The 17468-nt window shown below is 36.5% G+C and overlaps 1 pseudogene; it reads right to left on the bottom strand.

Moving 5' to 3' along the window:
- Positions 1-10250: 10250 nt before the first annotated feature.
- Positions 10251-12213, bottom strand: LOC105856373 (protein ERGIC-53-like; annotated as a pseudogene).
- Positions 12214-17468: the final 5255 nt, after the last annotated feature.

Genomic DNA, 17468 nt, shown 5'->3' with positions numbered 1-17468 from the left:
TGTTATTCCTATATGTCCACTTAGGTGCTGATCAGTTAATACCAATTTGCTGGTGAGTATATGTGGTGCTTGTTTTTCCATCCTTGGGATATTTCACTTAGTAAAATGGGTTCCAGCTCTATCCAGGAAAATACAAGAGGTGCCATATCACCATTGTTTCTTAGAGCTGAGTAGTACTCCATGGTATACATATACCACATTTTATTAATCTACTCATGTATTGATAGGCACTTGGGTTGTTTCCACAGCTTTGCAATTGTGAATTGTACTGCTATAAACATTCTAGTGCAGGTGTCTTTATTGTACAGTGTCCTTTGTTCTTTTGGGTAGATGCCCAGTAGTGAGATTGCTGGATCAAATTGTAGATCTACTTGTATCGCTTTAACCACTTCAGTACAGCACTCACCAGCTGCGAAACCTTGCCCACAGCCGGCACTCATAGTCCGCACGATAGTTTGTGCTGTGCATTGACGACGAATCCGTTTTGCTTTTGTGTGATGAGGAAAGCTTTAAAGCATTGAAAGCTTGTTTTACTTTACAGGCAGCTTTACTTGTAATGTAAATCAGAATAGGTAACATATACATATATGTTTTCATTATGTTATTTTTAAATGTTCACAATTTTATTTTGATAAATGAAAAATTAGAGAAGTCGTATCACAGCTGTCGGCTAAATTCGCTGTGTGTGTTAATCTATGGCTATCGACTATAGTCAACGCTCATACTGAAGTGGTTAAGGTATCTCCATATTGCTTTCCACAGAGATTGAACTGGTTTGCAGTCCCACCAGCAGTGTAGGAGTAAAAGTTTGAGAAGAGTATTAAAAAATATATATCTATCAAAAAAGTATTAACTGACTTTAGAGCCAGTTTTTACCTTCAGACCTAATATAACTTTGGCACAGACATTTATTTAATTTGAAGACAGTCATAGGCCTAGAAATGCTATATTCATCCTTTGAAAAGTTACTTTGTGGAACAGAGGGAGAGGCCTTGGGCCCAGAAACTCAATAAGGTTACAGATAATAGACGAAGAGCTCTTATAGTTAATATGAGGTCTCTGTGGAATGATTCTAAGAGTGATTGCCTTGAAGGTCAGAGGATGGAGATAAAACCCTTCAGACTGTGGAGGCTAGGGAAAATAAACAGAGGAGATGGGATCGGAGCTGTGTTTAGAAGAGTATAAATTACCCTAGTTATAGAGGACAAGAGAGACCCTCATTCAAGTCTGGGGCTATGACCATTTTGTTTAAGGAGTGAAGGAGATAAGGTTGGGGAGATAAACTAGAATCCAGTTGTAGAGAGGCCTTGTTACTGTAGTCTAGAAAAGTGGAAATGACTGACCCTGTTTGCCAGCTAGGATATTGCTTTTAGACAACTGGGCTCCCAGAAACTAAGTGGAACTATGTAGAACAAGAATACTTGAGCTTGAGTTTAAGGTAAACTTAGAAATATACATATCTTTCAGAGCCTAGACCTTCTTTTATTTACTACCATGTTTCCCCGAAAATAAGACAGGGTCTTGTATTTATTTTTCCTCAAGAAGACACCCTGGGGCTTATTTTCAGGAGATGTGTGGTTTTTTTTAAGTATGGTACAACAATCTACATTTATTCAAATGTAATTAAGTCATCTTCTTCTGGAACATCATCATAACTCTCCAAACCCAGAATTCTATCCTGAATTTCTTGTGACTCTATTTCCTTTAGAACATCGGCCCCAATCTCGCATGTCGAGCAATAGAGCTCTCATGGGGCAGATGAGAAGGGCTGCTCGTCTTCTTTACTGCTCATGGAGGAAATGCATGGGTTGTGCAGATACGCTGCGTAGCCACGCCCATCACTAGGTCTTGTTTTCGGGGTAGGGCTTATATTGCGCAAATGCTTAGAAATCCTGCTAGGGCTTATTTTATGGGTAGGTCTTATTTTTGGGGAAACACGGTATATGAAAAACATTCTTTATACTGATGACAAGTATATAAAGCAGGGATCCTCAAACTTTTTAAACAAGGGGCCAGTTCACTGTCCCTCAGACCGTTGGAGGGCTGTTGGAGAGTGTGGCGCACATTCCACACATGTGCACTGTGGGCTTGGGACGAGTCGGCTGCTAAGCAGGACAGGCAGTGGTGGCAAAAACTCCCAGCGAGCCAGATAAATGTCCTCAGTGGGCTGCATGTGGCCATCAGGCCGTAGTTTGAGGACCTCTGATATAAAGGTTCTTAGAATCTTAGAAACTATTTTTATGGATGGATGGAGCAGAAATGAGCATCTGGCCAATCCTAGATGTGACTGGTGAAGGCTCTGATGAATTTTTCCTCATTTATTTATTCAAATTCACAAGCAAAGACACAAACTGGAGGAAATATGAATTAGCCTGACTCATTGTGATTCTTAAAAATTCCACAGAGGGTCCTACGTACCATGAAGACAGACTCCTTTGAGTATAACCTGAAAGACCATGCTGTCTGTAAGTCCCAAGGTCATAGCTCTCTGGGAGACCCAATCAATTGCCCTGGGAAGAGGACTTATGGACATGAGTGCAACTACTACTCTTCCTGTGGAATTTAATTTATATATAGTGAGGGATATAGCTGAATGGGGCAGTCATGTTATCTAAACCAACTCCACCTTTCACAGATATAGAAACTCCTGAAACTTGAGTGGATAAAAAAAGAACTTGCGTTAGTCAGGGGATGTAACTCCAGTGCTCCAGGGGAACTATTCATATTATACTCTAGGCACATGGCACTCCCTGGAGGTCTGCAGTGTGCAACCTGCTCTGCAATTCCCTGATGGCACATGATGTGGAACATCTTTTCATATGCTTATTTGCCATTTGTATATCTACTTTGGTGAGGTGCTTGTTCAGGTCTTTTGCCCATTTTTTAATTGTGTTGTTTTCTTATTGTTGACTTTTAAGAGCTCTTTGTATATTTTGAATAATACTAATTTATCATATATGTCTTTTGCAAATATGTTCTTCCAGCCTGTGGCTTGTCTTCTTTTTCTTTTGACATATTTTTTTACATTGTAATTCTGTAGGATAAATTCCTAGAAGTGGAACTGATTGGTCAAAGGTAAGTACATTTCTAATTTTGTTAGAAGTACCAAGTTACCCTCATAAGAGCTGTACTATTTTTATTTTTCACTTCCAACATCTCTATATGAGAGTTCCTGTGTCCCTACTCCCTCATCAACTGGGGTTTCTTTAGCCAATGTAACAGGTAAAAGGATAATATCTCAATGTGGTTTAAATATGTATATTAGTTACGTATAACTGAGTGACAAAGTACCCCAAAACTTAGCAACTTAAAACAACAGTTATTATATCACAGTTTCTGTGGGTAAAGAATCTGACTCAAGGTCTCTCACAAGGCTGCAGTCAAGATGTCACTTGAGGATATAGTCATCTGAAGGACTGACTGGACCTGAAGGACACACTTGTAAGCTCATTCATATGGCTGCTAGACTGACAGCTTATGAACTGAGGCCCTCAGTCCTTGCTATACCATGTGAACTTCTACACAGGGCTGTTTAAAACATGAGATCTTTCTTTTGCCAGTGCAAGTGATCCAAGATACAGAGAGTACCAAGACAGAAGCCATAATCCTTTTATAACTTAATCTTGGATGTGTCTTCTCATCACTTTTGCTGTATTCTCTTCATTAAAAGTGAGCCAGTCCTATCTTAGTTTTAGAGAACTAAAAAACAAAGAGGGTGGGGAGTCAATAAGTCCAGCCTACACTTAGTGGAGGGAATTACACAAGGGAGTGAATATGAGGAGGTGGGTACCATTGCGACCGTCCTACAAGCTGACTACCATAATACACATTGACCTACCAAGCTCTGGTGAAGACATGCAGCAACTGGAACTCCCATAAATTCTTGCTGGGAGTGTGAAATGGTATATATAACCACCTTGGAAAATAGTTCAACAGTTTCTGGTAAAGTTAAGCATATACTTACTATGTGACCAACAACTCCACAACTAGATATTTTTAATTATGATCATTCATGAACTTTTATTTAACTATTTATTTTTCAAATGATTTTAGACTTACAGAAAAATTGAACAAGATAGTACAGAGAGTTCTTATAGTCCCATCACCAAGTTTCCTTTCATGTTAAGATCTTTCATGACCATGATATAATGATTAAAACTAGAAATTAACATTAGAACAATACTATTCACTAACCTGTAGACTTCATTCTGATTTCACTAGCTCTTCCACTAATGTCCTTTTTAAGTTCCAGGCCCTAATCTAATATATCACATGGAATTTAGTTTTCATGTCACTTTAGTTTCCTCCAATCTTTGGCAGTCCCTTCGTCTTTGTCTTTCATAACCTTGACACTTTAGAAGAGTACTGGTGAGCTATTTTGCAGAATGTCTTTCAATTTGAGTTTCTCTTATGTTTTCTTATTATTAGATTGAGGTTGTGCATTTTTGGCAAGAATACTACAGAAGCAATGCACACTTCTCAATGCATTATATCAGGGGTCATATAATGTCTACATCATTTTACTGGTGATGTTAACCTCGATAACTTTATTAACCCAAGGGTATCTGTTGGGTTTCTTCACCATAAAATTACTATTTTTTCTTTCGTAATATTTTTGGCAGGTACTTTGAAACTATGCAAATACATATTTTTCTCATCAAAGTGTTACCCACTAATTTTAGCACCCATGGATGGATCTTATCTGCAACAATTATCACTGTGGTGTTCTAATAGTGATTTTCTACTTGCCTTACTCTTTCTATATTTATTAATTAGTCTATTCCTTAAGAAAGAATTGGTCCCTTTCCCCTCATTTGTTTATTTATTCAGTTATTTATTTAAAACAATTTGGACTCACACATATTTATTTGATCTATGGATCATAATCTATCATTATTTGTTTTCTGTCTCAAATTGTTCTGGCTTTGGTCACTGCAAGCTCTTTCAGGTTGGCTTATGGTGCCCTTTTGATATGCCTCTCTCTCTCTCTCTCTCTCTCTCTCTCTCTCTCTCTCTATATATATATATATATATATATATATATATATATATATATATATACACACACATATTTTTTACACACTTCCTTTCTGGGACTATAAGATCCCCCAGCTCATCTTGTACTTTCCCTGCTCTAATTCAACTACTTTTTCATGGAACCCTTGTTCCTTTTATTAGAGAATGGTATTTAGAAAACAAGATCTGATTACTATGTATGATCATTGGTTGAGTTATTAATGCTTCTAGTTCCTTTCAGCTAACTTGGAAGCTTGGAAATATATGTATTATATATTAACCCATGCATACACACATTTATTCTCTTCCTCTCTTCTCTCTTTCTCCCCCTCCTCACCCTTCCTCTGATTCCAGTCCAGCACCATAGGATTCATTCTAGCCTTCCCCATTTCCTTAAATATAACTTATTTCACTGACAGTGAGAAATCTAGATCTCATTAACTGTGATATATTTGCTTATTTGTTCAGCTTTAGTATTAACATAAAGAAGTTTCAGAATTGCTAATCCATACCCCTTGGAAAAACAAATGTACTGACTAGAGAATCTTTTTTTATTTGTGTTCAGTTCTTTTTGTCTATATCCTTACAGTATCTAGTAAAAACACTGTTTTCTAAGTTATGTCTTTTCTGCCCCAGTCCCTTCAGCATAATGTTATTAATTTGTGAGACAGGTTCATTTTTTTTTGTTTTATTTTGTTTTGTTTTTTTAAGACAGAGTCTCATTCTGTCACCCAGGCTAGAGTGCCGTGACATCAACCTCGCTCACAGCAACCTCAAACTCCTGGGCTCAAGCGATTCTTCTGCCTCAGCCTCCCGAGTAGCTGGGACTACAGGCATGCACCACTATGCCCGGCTAATTTTTTCTATATATTTTTAGTTGGCCAATTAATTTCTTTCTATTTTTAGTGGAGACGGGGTCTTGCTCTTACTCAGGCTGGTTTTGAACTCCTGACCTTGAGCGATCCTCCCGCCTTGGCCTCCCAGAGTGCTAGGACCATAGGTGGGAGCTACCGTGCCTGGCCATACAGGTTCATTTTTAAAAGTTTGTATTCCACTTTTGGTGCCCCCCAAATCTTTTCTAAAAATTTTACATATAGCAAAATCCATGTTTGTGGCATACATTTCTATGGGTTTTGATAAATGCATAGAGTCATATATTCACCACCACAGTCATGATACACCAGTTGAAGGACATATGAGTTGTTTCCAGTTTTTGGCATATGAATAAAACTGCTTAAAACATTGATATATTTTGGGACTTTTTGGTAGAGGCCATTCTCACTAGAGTTAGGTGATATCTCATTGTACTTTTGATTTCCATTTCCCAAAGAGCTAAAAATAGAAATACCATTTGATCCAGCAATCCCACTACTAGGCATCTGCCCAAAGGAAAATAAAAGACATTCTATAATAAAGACATCTTCACTCAAATGTTTATAGCAGCACAATTCACAATTGCAAAGATGTGGAAACAACCCAAATGCCCATGAATACATGAGTGGATTAATAAAATGTGGTATATGTATACCATGGAATACTAGTCAACTACAAAAAACAATGGTGATCTAGCACCTGTTATATTATCCTGGATAGAGATTGAACCCATCCTTCAAAGTGAGGTATCATAAGGATGGAAAAACAAGCACCACATGTACTCGCCATCAAACTGGTACTAATTGATCAACACTAAGGTGCTCACATAATAGTAATATTCACTGGGTGCCGGTCAGGTGGGGGTGTGGGGGGTAGAGGGCATCTGGGGGGCCAGTTAAGCCCACAGCTAATGGAAACAGGGCACACTGTATGGGGGAAGGACACACTTCTAGTCCTGGCTTGAACGAGGCAAGTGCATTTCATGTAACCAAAATGTTTGTATCCCCATAATATCCTGAATTTAAAAAAATTCATGTATAAGTTTTAGTGTGAACATAAATTTTTGTTTATCTTGGGTGAATACCTAAAATTGGAACTCCTGGGTTGTATGCTTAATTTTATATGAAACTGTGTAATATATGAGAGCTCCTGTTGGGCCACATACTTTGAAGCACTTGGTGTGGTCCGGCTTTTTTATTTTAACCATTCTAATAGGTTTTTAGGGGTAGTTCATTGTGGTTTTAGTTGGCATTTCCCCGATGACAAATAATGTTGAGTATACTTTCATGTGCTTATTGGCCACTTTTTTTTTGGAAAGCATCTACTCAAGTTTTTTGACCATTTTTATGGATCATTTACTGATAGGATTTTGAGAATTGTTACATATTCTTGATCCAAGTTACATATGTGTTTTGCAACTATTTTATCCTAGTCTTTGACTTGTTTTCCTTTGAAAGAGCATAAGCATTTTAATATAAAATCTAATTTATCAATTCTTTTTAATGGACTGTGCTTTTTCCTATCATATCCAAGAAACCTTTGCTAACCCAAGATCATAAGGCTTTCTTCCATGTTTTCTTCTAGAAGTTTTATACTTTTGTGTTTTACATTTAGATCTATGATCAATTTTTTTTACTAAAATATTTCTTTATTTGAATAAGGTCAATGTCATTTCTTGAATTCCAGCTAGCATCAAATAACAATCAGAAAAAAAACTTGACAAAATGTTATCCAATTGAAATTGACAGTGGATAGAAAACCCTTTTAAACTTTTAAGTAATATCATAAAAGAAATATATTAAACAGGCAACATACAGATCTAAAAAGTTCCAAGTGTGGATTTACTCTAGATCTCATAAATAAACAAATCATAAATAAAACAATCCTCAACTTTTTTCACTATCTCCTTTTGATAACCACATGGGCAGAGAAAGATAGTCACATCTTTTTTATTTATTTACTTATTTATTTTTGAGACAGCTTCTTGCTCTGTTGCCCAGGCTGGAGTACAATGGCATGATCATAGCTCAACTGTGACCTCCAACTCCTGGGCTCAAGTGATCCTCTTGCCTCAGCCTCCTGAGTAGTTGGGACTACAGGCGCACATCACCACACCTGGCTAATTTTTCTTATTTTTTGTAGAGAAGGGTTCTCACCTAGGCTGGTCTCGAACTTGGTCTCAATCAATCCTCCCCAAAGTGCTGGGATGACAGGCATGAGTCATCACACCCAGTACATATCTTAATATTCACAACTGTTATTTATGTTCTTTACAAAAATTCTATCTCTGCAGTGCAGCAGGATAGGCAATCCCTAGTTCAAGTCATTTGTTGTCCCCAAGGTATCAAAAAGTACAACTGTCTGAGATAAAATGTCACCAAAATCATAATCAGGAAAGCAAAAAGATGGCAGGTTTCAAGATGTGAGTTTTCATGGCTTGACCATGAACTGAAGATAATTTTGTAAGTTTAAAAGCCATCATCAAAGTCCCAAGAGCTACAGGCAGTAATCTGGATTTAGTTTGCAGTTGCTAACAAACGAAGAGTTTTTTGGTAAAAGGAATATTAACTAAACTGTAGGTATAAAAGAATCAGTACACATTTGCTAATATCATTGACAATAAAAATATTATGTTCTCAGCTCAGCTTTAAACCAACAAAATACCTATTTTTTCCCATACTCCTCATTTTAATGGTTCTCAAACATTAGTGTGCAAAGAATCACCTGAGGTGCCTATCGAACAATGATATCCTACAGCTCCACCGTTAAGTTTTGATTCAGGTGGTCTAAAATGAGGCCCTGGAATCTGTATTCTTAATAAGCATTCCATGATCTAGATGGTGCATGGACCATACTTTGAGAAACACTGATATCCCTTTAACATACAACAAAATCTTATTTATTGTTAGTGACTTCATGGTGAAGTTTCAAGCTGAATAAAACATTCAAACAATCAGAACAGAAATAGGCACATTAAATAAGGGTATTAGCCATTATGTAATTGCATTTTCTTTTTGAAAGTGGCATCATAAACACAATGACTTACATTAAAATTTTAAAATCAATTTTGTTTGAATCCAAGGCACCTGTAAAATACTTGCTGGTGTGAAAGAAGTGAACAAATCCAATTATACAAAATGGTAGAGAAATGAAGGAATCCTGGAAGTGACTGATTTTTTCCACAGAGCAAACATTTTTGTTCAGAAATCAGCTACTGAAAGTCAGTGATTTTGAGGAAAACAAACCAAATTTCAAATAATACAATAAACATTCTGTGTGAACTGATTTACTGAGAAATTTTCAAGCAAATTAAATTACTAAGTAAAAAAGAAAAAAGATTCATGCTCATGCTCTTTTATAACAGACATCTCTGCTTGTATTAGGAATGGTCAGAATGATTCCCCTTGAATTTTAGCCTGAAAAACGTATCCTGCATAGATCTGGTGTTTCTTTAATGTTGAGGCACATGTGACCATGGACTTTATAACACTGGATTTGGCAGCCTTTTATCTCAAGAGGATTTCCCAAGTTTCATGGTTTACAACTTTAACATTCTTCTGAAGGTATTAATTTTTTTTCATTGAATAAGAGTAAATTCTGTGATGACGATGTCTCTGAAACATGAATTGCAAAATGTTAACACTACAAAGGAAAAACAGTAGAGAAGCATTTTCTATGTTGAAGTGACTGAAGTGGATAGAGTAAGTCAAATTAGCATATTCTCTTCAGTGTTCTAGGATCAATGCCAACATAAAAAGCAATGTAAGACTGTTTGTACACACAGTACTAGTTCAGTATTGTTATAAAGCAGAGTTCTTCATAAAGTCTTTGTGCAGATTTTTAGGTCACTAGCCCAATCTGTAAATGACATTTGAGAGCAAACTTAAGAAGGCTTGGGGCCGGGCGCGGTGGCTCACGCCTGTAATCCTAGCTCTCTGGGAGGCCGAGCCGGGCGGATCGTTTGAGTTCAGGAGTTCGAAACCAACCTGAGCAAGAGCGAGACCCCGTCTCTACTATAAATAGAAAGAAATTAATTGGCCAACTAATATATACAGAAAAAAATTAGCCGGGCATGGTGGCACATGCCTGTAGTCCCAGCTACTCGGGAGGCCGAGGCAGCAGGATTGCTTGAGCCCAGGAGTTTGAGGTTGCTGTGAGCTAGGCTGATGCCATGGCACTCACTCTAGCCTGGGCAACAAGCGAGACTCTGTCTCAAAAAAAAAAAAAAAAAAGAAGAAGGCTTGGAAGAATTTATTAGTATTATTTTATAAGATAGGTTTGGATTCTATGACAAATGAAAGACAACCACTTAAGCTACAAGAGGTAAAGGAGTATTTTGAAGATAGCAAAAGTCAGTCGTGAAAACAAAATTAAATCTGTATTTTAAAATGTCATTTATAGACTGTTTCTATAATACCTAGAAATATGCACAAAGACTATATATAAAAACCCCTTCCAGTCAGACATTTCAAGTTAAGTTTGATAACAAGTTCTTCACAGTATTCTCAGTTATGGCATTAAAAGAAAGAAATCAGAAGTTTTGGCTTCAAAAACCTTAAAACAGCTTCTACTACAACTTCCTTGATTTAAAGACTATGCAAACAGTCACAAATTCCAGGTTGCATGGAGTAATGTAAACCAGAATGTAGTGATAGGTTTCATCAGATTAAAATATCCTCAGATCATGCCATTTGAGCTGAAGTTACATGCTGTACAAAACGGGAATCTTCATAACATTGGCCTGACTCTAATGGTGCACACTTGTGAAAATGGTGGTCAAAAGAATTTTTTGGCAGCTGCTTCTTGGTGAGTCCTATACAGGATATAACCAAGGAACAACACCGACTGTACCACTACAAATATAACGAAGTGGACCGTAGATAAACAGGATGGAAATGGCGGTAGTTCTGGGCATTTTGGCTTTTCATTTGATGGCATATTTCGCTGCATGAAGTTATCTATGACCCTCTTTACTATGTGCAGGTGCTCTTTGATGTCAATGAAGTGCTGCGCTTTCTCATAGCCCCCCGCAGCACCAGGATGCTGTATTCCACTGACCAGTCAGACAGCGTCACTCATGGAATTCTTCATTTCATTTACTTGTCTCAGAATTTCATGCTGAGTTTTCACAACAGTATCCAGTTCCTGCTGAGTGATCTGCCCATGCTGCCCGGGGGTTCCTGCTCCTCTTTTAGAGATCTCCTCTGTCAAGGAAGAGACACATCTTCTCTGTTCATCAAGAATCATATCTAACTGCCGGTTCAGCTGCTTGATTTCAAGATGAATACAATTCTGTCCTTCAAAGACTTGTCTTAGCTCACGATCTCCTACACTTTCAAATATTTCATCCACAGGTTGCCCTTGGAGGTCAGGGTGGCCCTTCTGGAATTCCTCTTTTTTTTATCCAATTCTTGTTGAAAGTGCTCAAATTCCTCCTGATACTTTTCTTTTTCCGAAATTTCTTTATCTGGTGTAGGCGGCTCCTTTCCAGGTTCAGTCAACTGGAAAGTCAGAAAAGAAAGGACATCATGGTCATCTGTAAGACCTCCAGTTGCAGCAGATATTCCAAAATGTCCTTGTGCAGGGATAACCATGTTTTCCACTTTGGCACAAAATTCATAATCATTTTTGTCTGGTGTAAAGCCATTATTGATCATTACTGTCAATGTTTTCTGGTAATAGATAATCTTTGCCTGGACAGGATAAAGTTTATTACGAAAGTCCCTCTGGCAACTTGCTAAAGCCTGATTAGCACCATCATTTTGATGGTCATAATGGATTTGTCCATTGTTGCCTATAATTACTATAGCAGGATTATTTTTCTTTCCATCATTGTCAAAAGAATCAAAAAATATTCCAACACCATTCCACATATCAGCTGATCCAAACACAGGGCCCTCCAAGCCTTGATTTTCTGTATACCAAATTGCCAGGCCATCAGCTCCAATTCGACCTCTTCCAGTCACTCGAAATGTCACCTCAACTTCCCAGTTTTCAAAGGCTGATTTTGCCTTTGTCCACACTGACCCTCTTTGGCTTTTTAAAGACAGTGCTACTCGAATTTGATCTGAACTTGGAATAGCATTCCCCACGTGGGCCCAGAAGGGCACGGTCCCGTCACTCTGCACCAGGTGCGGCCCCTTGAAGCTGTATTTGTACTCGAAACGGGTGCCCGCGGCGCCGGGGTCTCCTCTCACGCCGTCGCCCCCAGGAGACCACTGAGCGACAGCAGCAGGGCGCAGAAAAACGGCCGCGCTCTAGCCTGGGGACCCCTACGCTTGGACCCCGCCATCTTGGATTCTGGGACCTATGATCAATTTTTATTGTGATAAAATATACATATAAAATTCACAATTTCAGCCATTTTAAAGTGTATAATTCAATGGAATTTGGTATATTCACAAATTCAAGCAACCATCATTACTATCTAATTCCAGAATATTTTCAATCACTCCAAAAGGAAACTCCATACTCATTAAGCAATCACTCACCACCCATACTCATCCCATCCTTTGGCAACCATTATTGCTTTCTATCCCTACAGATTTGTCTATTCTGGATATTTCATATAAATGAAATCATAAAATATGTGGCCTTCTGTGTCTGGATTCTCTCACTTAGCATAATATTTTTAAAGTTCATCCATGTTGTGAAATTTATCCATGACACATTCCTTTTTATGACTAAATAATATTCTATTGTATGTATTTACTATATTTTCTTTATCCATCCATTGGTTGATGGACATTGGGTGGTTTCCATCTTTTGGCTATTGTGAATACTGCTGCTATGAATGTTAGTGTACAAGTTTTTGTTTAAACACCTGTTTTCAATTACAGAGATTTCCTGACTTAAAATTTTTGGACTTTATGATGATGTAAAAGTGGAACACACTCAGTATAAAGAAGTATGATAGTCTCTCATGATACTGAGCAGCTCTCAGTCAGCTATGTGATCACAGGGGTAAGCAGACAATACTATACAGTGTACTATGTTGCCATATTTTGCCCAACTGTAGGCTAATGTAAGTGTTCTGGGCATGTTTAAGGTAGGCGAGGCTAAGCTATGATGTTTAGTAGGTTAAACATATTAAAATGTATTTTCAACTTATGATGGGTTTATTAGGAAGTAACCCCATCATAAGTCAAAGGAGCATCTGTATTTTGGGTATATAGCTAGGAGTGGAATTTATGGGTCATATGATAAATCTATGTTTAATTTATTGAGGAACTACCAAACTGGTTTCCCCAGAGGCTGAACCATTTTATATTCCCACAAGCAATGCATGAGAGTTCCAATGTCTCCACATTATTGCCAACATTTCAGAATACATAACTTCTTCCAGAAAAAGGAAGAGGGAAAATTTCTCAACTCATTTTATTAGGCTAGCATTGCCCAAATACCAAAACCAGGAAAAGCCATGACAGAAAAAGAATACTGCAGCCCAACATCCCCTATGAACATGACATAAAAATCTTCACCAAAATATTAGTTATATATATATATATGTTAGTTATGTATACAAAATATACAAGAACTATTATATATACATATATTACTGTAAACATACTGCAACAAAGAGGGGTTTATATCATGAATGCAAATTACAACATTGTAATCAATCATTGTAATTCATCGTATTAACTAAATAAGACAAACCATATAATTATCTCAGTAGATACAGACAAAGCATATGAAAAAATTGAATATCCATTTATGATTTTTAAAACTAACAGGCAAACTAGGAATAGAATGAAAATTCCTTAACCTAATAGATGGCACCTACAAACACCTGCAAGTTGCATCATACTGAATGGTGAGAAATTGCATGCCTTCTTCCTAAGATCAGAAACAAGGCAAGGATGTGCTCTCTGATCACTCCTATTCAACATTATACTAGAAGTCCTAGACAGTGCAATGATATAAGGAAAAGAAATAGAATGAATTCTTATGGGAAAGGAAGAAATAAAATTCTATTTTCAGACATTATTGTCTATGTAGAGAATATTAAAAATATACACAAATTTTTCTAGAACTAGTAAGTGAGCTTAGCGAGGTTTTACAGGATATACTGTCATACATAAAAGTCAATTATACCCTATGTACCAGTTATGAACAACTGGAATTTGAAATTTAAAAATATAACATATGATAACACCAAAAACTTAAGTATTTAGGGGTATATATAACAAAATATGTGTGGGATCTATATGGTGAAAAATAAAAAATGTTGATGAAAGAAATCAAATATCATCTAAATAAATGGAAAAATAGACCATGTTCATGGATTGTAAGACTCAATATAGTTAAGATGTCAATTCTCCCTAATTTGATCTACAGATGCAACATAATCCCAACCAAATTACCAGCAAGCCTTGTTTAGGTACCAACAAGCTGATTCTAAAATTTATATGGTAAAATAAAGGAGAAGAATAGCCAAAACAATTCTGAAAAAGAAAACAAAGTTGGAGAACTCACACTATCCAATTTCAAGACTCACTGTAAAGCTATAGTAATCAAGATAGTGTGGTATTGACAAAAAGCCAGAAACATGGATCAATGGAACAGAATAAAGAACCAAAAATAGGCCCACACAAATGTAGTCAACAGCTTTTATTTCCTAACTGTTAGAAAAAGAAGTACAAATAAGCAAGAGAAGGGAGAAGGCTGGAAGGAATCCTGTGGTGCTAGGTTCAAGTTGGAGATATCAGTATGAACCCATGTTTATTTAAAAATATATAGATGGCCAGGTGTGGTGGCTCATGCCTGTAATCCTAGCACTCTGGGAGGCCAAGGCAGGCAGATCGTTTGAACTCAGGAGTTCGAGACCAGCCTGAGCAAGAGTGAGACCCTGTCTCTACTAAAATAATAGAAAGAAATTAGCTGGACAACTAAAAAAAAAAAAAAAAATATATATATATATATATATATATATCCAGGCATGGTGGCACATGCCTGTAGTCTCAGCTACTCGGGAGGCTGAGGCAGCAGGATTGCCTGAGCCCAGGAGTTTGAGGTTACAGTGAGCTAGGCTGATGCCACCACACTCTAGCCCGGGCAACAGAGTGAGACTATGTAAATAAAATAAAATAAAATAAAAAAATAAAAAATAAAAATATTAGAGAGAACTAAAGAAATAAAAATAAATATATGTGCACACATGGATTCAAATACATACATGCATTTCCTAGCTCTGTGACACTCCTAGCAGTGATGCACCAGTAGCAATGAACAAACCTAACATCAAATTGATCAAAAGAAAAATCAAGTGGCTGTTGTAAGAATTTTATTAGAATAATTTTATAGTGACAAAAGTGTCTACTCAGAAAGATGACACAGCAATCCTAAATGTTTGTGTACAGAGCTTCAAAATAGACGAAGCATAAACTGATATAACTGAAAGGAGAAATAGACAAAAATGCAATTTTAGTTAGAGATTTCAATACCTTGCCCTCAATAATTGATAGAATAAATACAGTAGTTCCCTTTTATCTGTAGTTTTGCTTTCTACAGTTTTAGTTACCCACAGCCAACTGAAAATATTAAATGGAAAATTCCAGAAATAAACAATGCATAAGTTTTAAATTACATGCTGTTCTAAGTAGCATGATGAAATCTGATGCTGTTCCATTATCCTGCCTGGGATATGACTCTTCCCTTTGTCCAGCATATCCACACTGTATATGCTGCCCCCGTTAGTCACTTAGTAACCATCTTGGTTATCGGATTTTAAAAACATAGTATATAGAGGGTTCAGTACTATCTGTGCTTTCAAGCATCCACTTGGGGTCTTGAAACATATCCTCCATTGATAAGGGGGAGACTACTGTAGACAGAAAATCAGTCTATAGGAGACTTGAACTATACTATCAAAAATCTTGATAGATCATGCCACACAACAATAGCAAAATGTACATTCTTTTTTATCATCTTTTTTTAATTTCAGCATATTATGGGGGTACAAATGTAAAGGTTACATATATTGCCCATGCCCCCCCTCCCCCCTTGAGTCAGAGCTTCGAGCGTGACCATCCTCCGAACATTGCACATCTCACTCATTATGTATGTATATACCCATCCCCTCCTCCCTCCTCCCCCCTCCCACCTGCCCAACACCCGATAAATGTTATTCCTATTCTTTACAAGTATGCACAGAACAATACAGACCATATTCTGGACCATAAAGGAAGTCTCAATTAATTTATAAGTATTCAAATCATTCAAAGTATATTCTCTAACCACAAGGGAATCAAATTATAAACCATAAAGAAAGATAACTGGAAAATTCTCAAATATGTGGATACTGAATAATACACATCAACTAACGTAATGGGAGAAAGAAAAGAAATCACAAGAGAAGTTAAGAAGTATTTTGAATTAAAATGTAAAAACAACATAACAAAATATATGGGATGCTACTAAATGAGTGCTTAGAGGATAATTTATATCACTAAAGCTTTACACTATGAAAGGTGAAGAAAAGAAGAAAAGTCTCAAATTAATGATCTCAGCTTCAACCACAGAAATTAGAAAAAGAGCAAATTTAACCCAAAATAATCAGAAAAGAAAATAATAAAAAAGAGTATAAATAAAATCCCAAACAGAAAAACAATAGAGAAAGTCAATGACACCAAAAGCTGGTTGTTTGAGAAAATCACTAAGATCAATAAACTTCTAGCCAGACTGATCGGGAGAAAAAGATAGAAGACACAAATTACCAATATCAAGAAGAGGCATCACTTCCAACTCTGCAGATAAAAAAGGATAAAAAAGGAATGTGATGAATGACTTTATGTTCCTAAATTAAACAACTTCCATAAAATAGACAAAGTCTTTGGAAGATATAAGCTATCAAAGCTTAATGAAAAAGAAAATGATGACCTGAATAGCCTTGTAACTATTAAAGAAACTAAATTTGTAGTTAAAAGCCTTCTTACAAAAGAATTCTAGGACCAGATGACTTCACTGGAAAATTGTATCAAACATTTAAAGAAGACATGATGCCATTTCTACGCCAACTCTTCCAGAGGAAGTATCACTTCCTAATTCATTCTATGAGCCCAGCACTACCCTGATACCAAAAGCAGACAAAGAAAATATAAGAAAACAATGAATTGAAATCCCACATAAACATATATGCAAAAATTCTCAACAAAATTTTTAGTAAATTGAATCCAATGAAATGTAAAAATGATAACATCATGACCAAGAGGAGTTCGATTACAGAAATGCTAGATTTAACTATCAAAAAGTCAATGTAATATATATGATTCAACAGATTAACAAACTAAAAAGAAGAAAACATATGACCATCTTGATAGGTGGATAAAAAACATTTGAAAAAATCCAACACCTATTCCTGATAAAACTATTTAATATCAACAAATTAGGAATAGAGGTAACTTCATCAACCTGATGAAGAACATATATGAAAAATCTACAGCTACTATCATACCCGATATTGAAAGGCTAAATGTTTTCTTCCGAAGATCAGGAAAAACATAAATATATCCATTCAGATCACTTCTAGTCAACATTATACTGTAGGTTTTAGTTAGTGCAATAAAAGACACCTATAG

Source organism: Microcebus murinus, chromosome X, assembly GCF_040939455.1.
Source record: "Microcebus murinus isolate Inina chromosome X, M.murinus_Inina_mat1.0, whole genome shotgun sequence".
Classification (NCBI taxonomy): domain Eukaryota; kingdom Metazoa; phylum Chordata; class Mammalia; order Primates; family Cheirogaleidae; genus Microcebus; species Microcebus murinus.
This window is presented reverse-complemented; position numbering and strand designations above follow the sequence as displayed.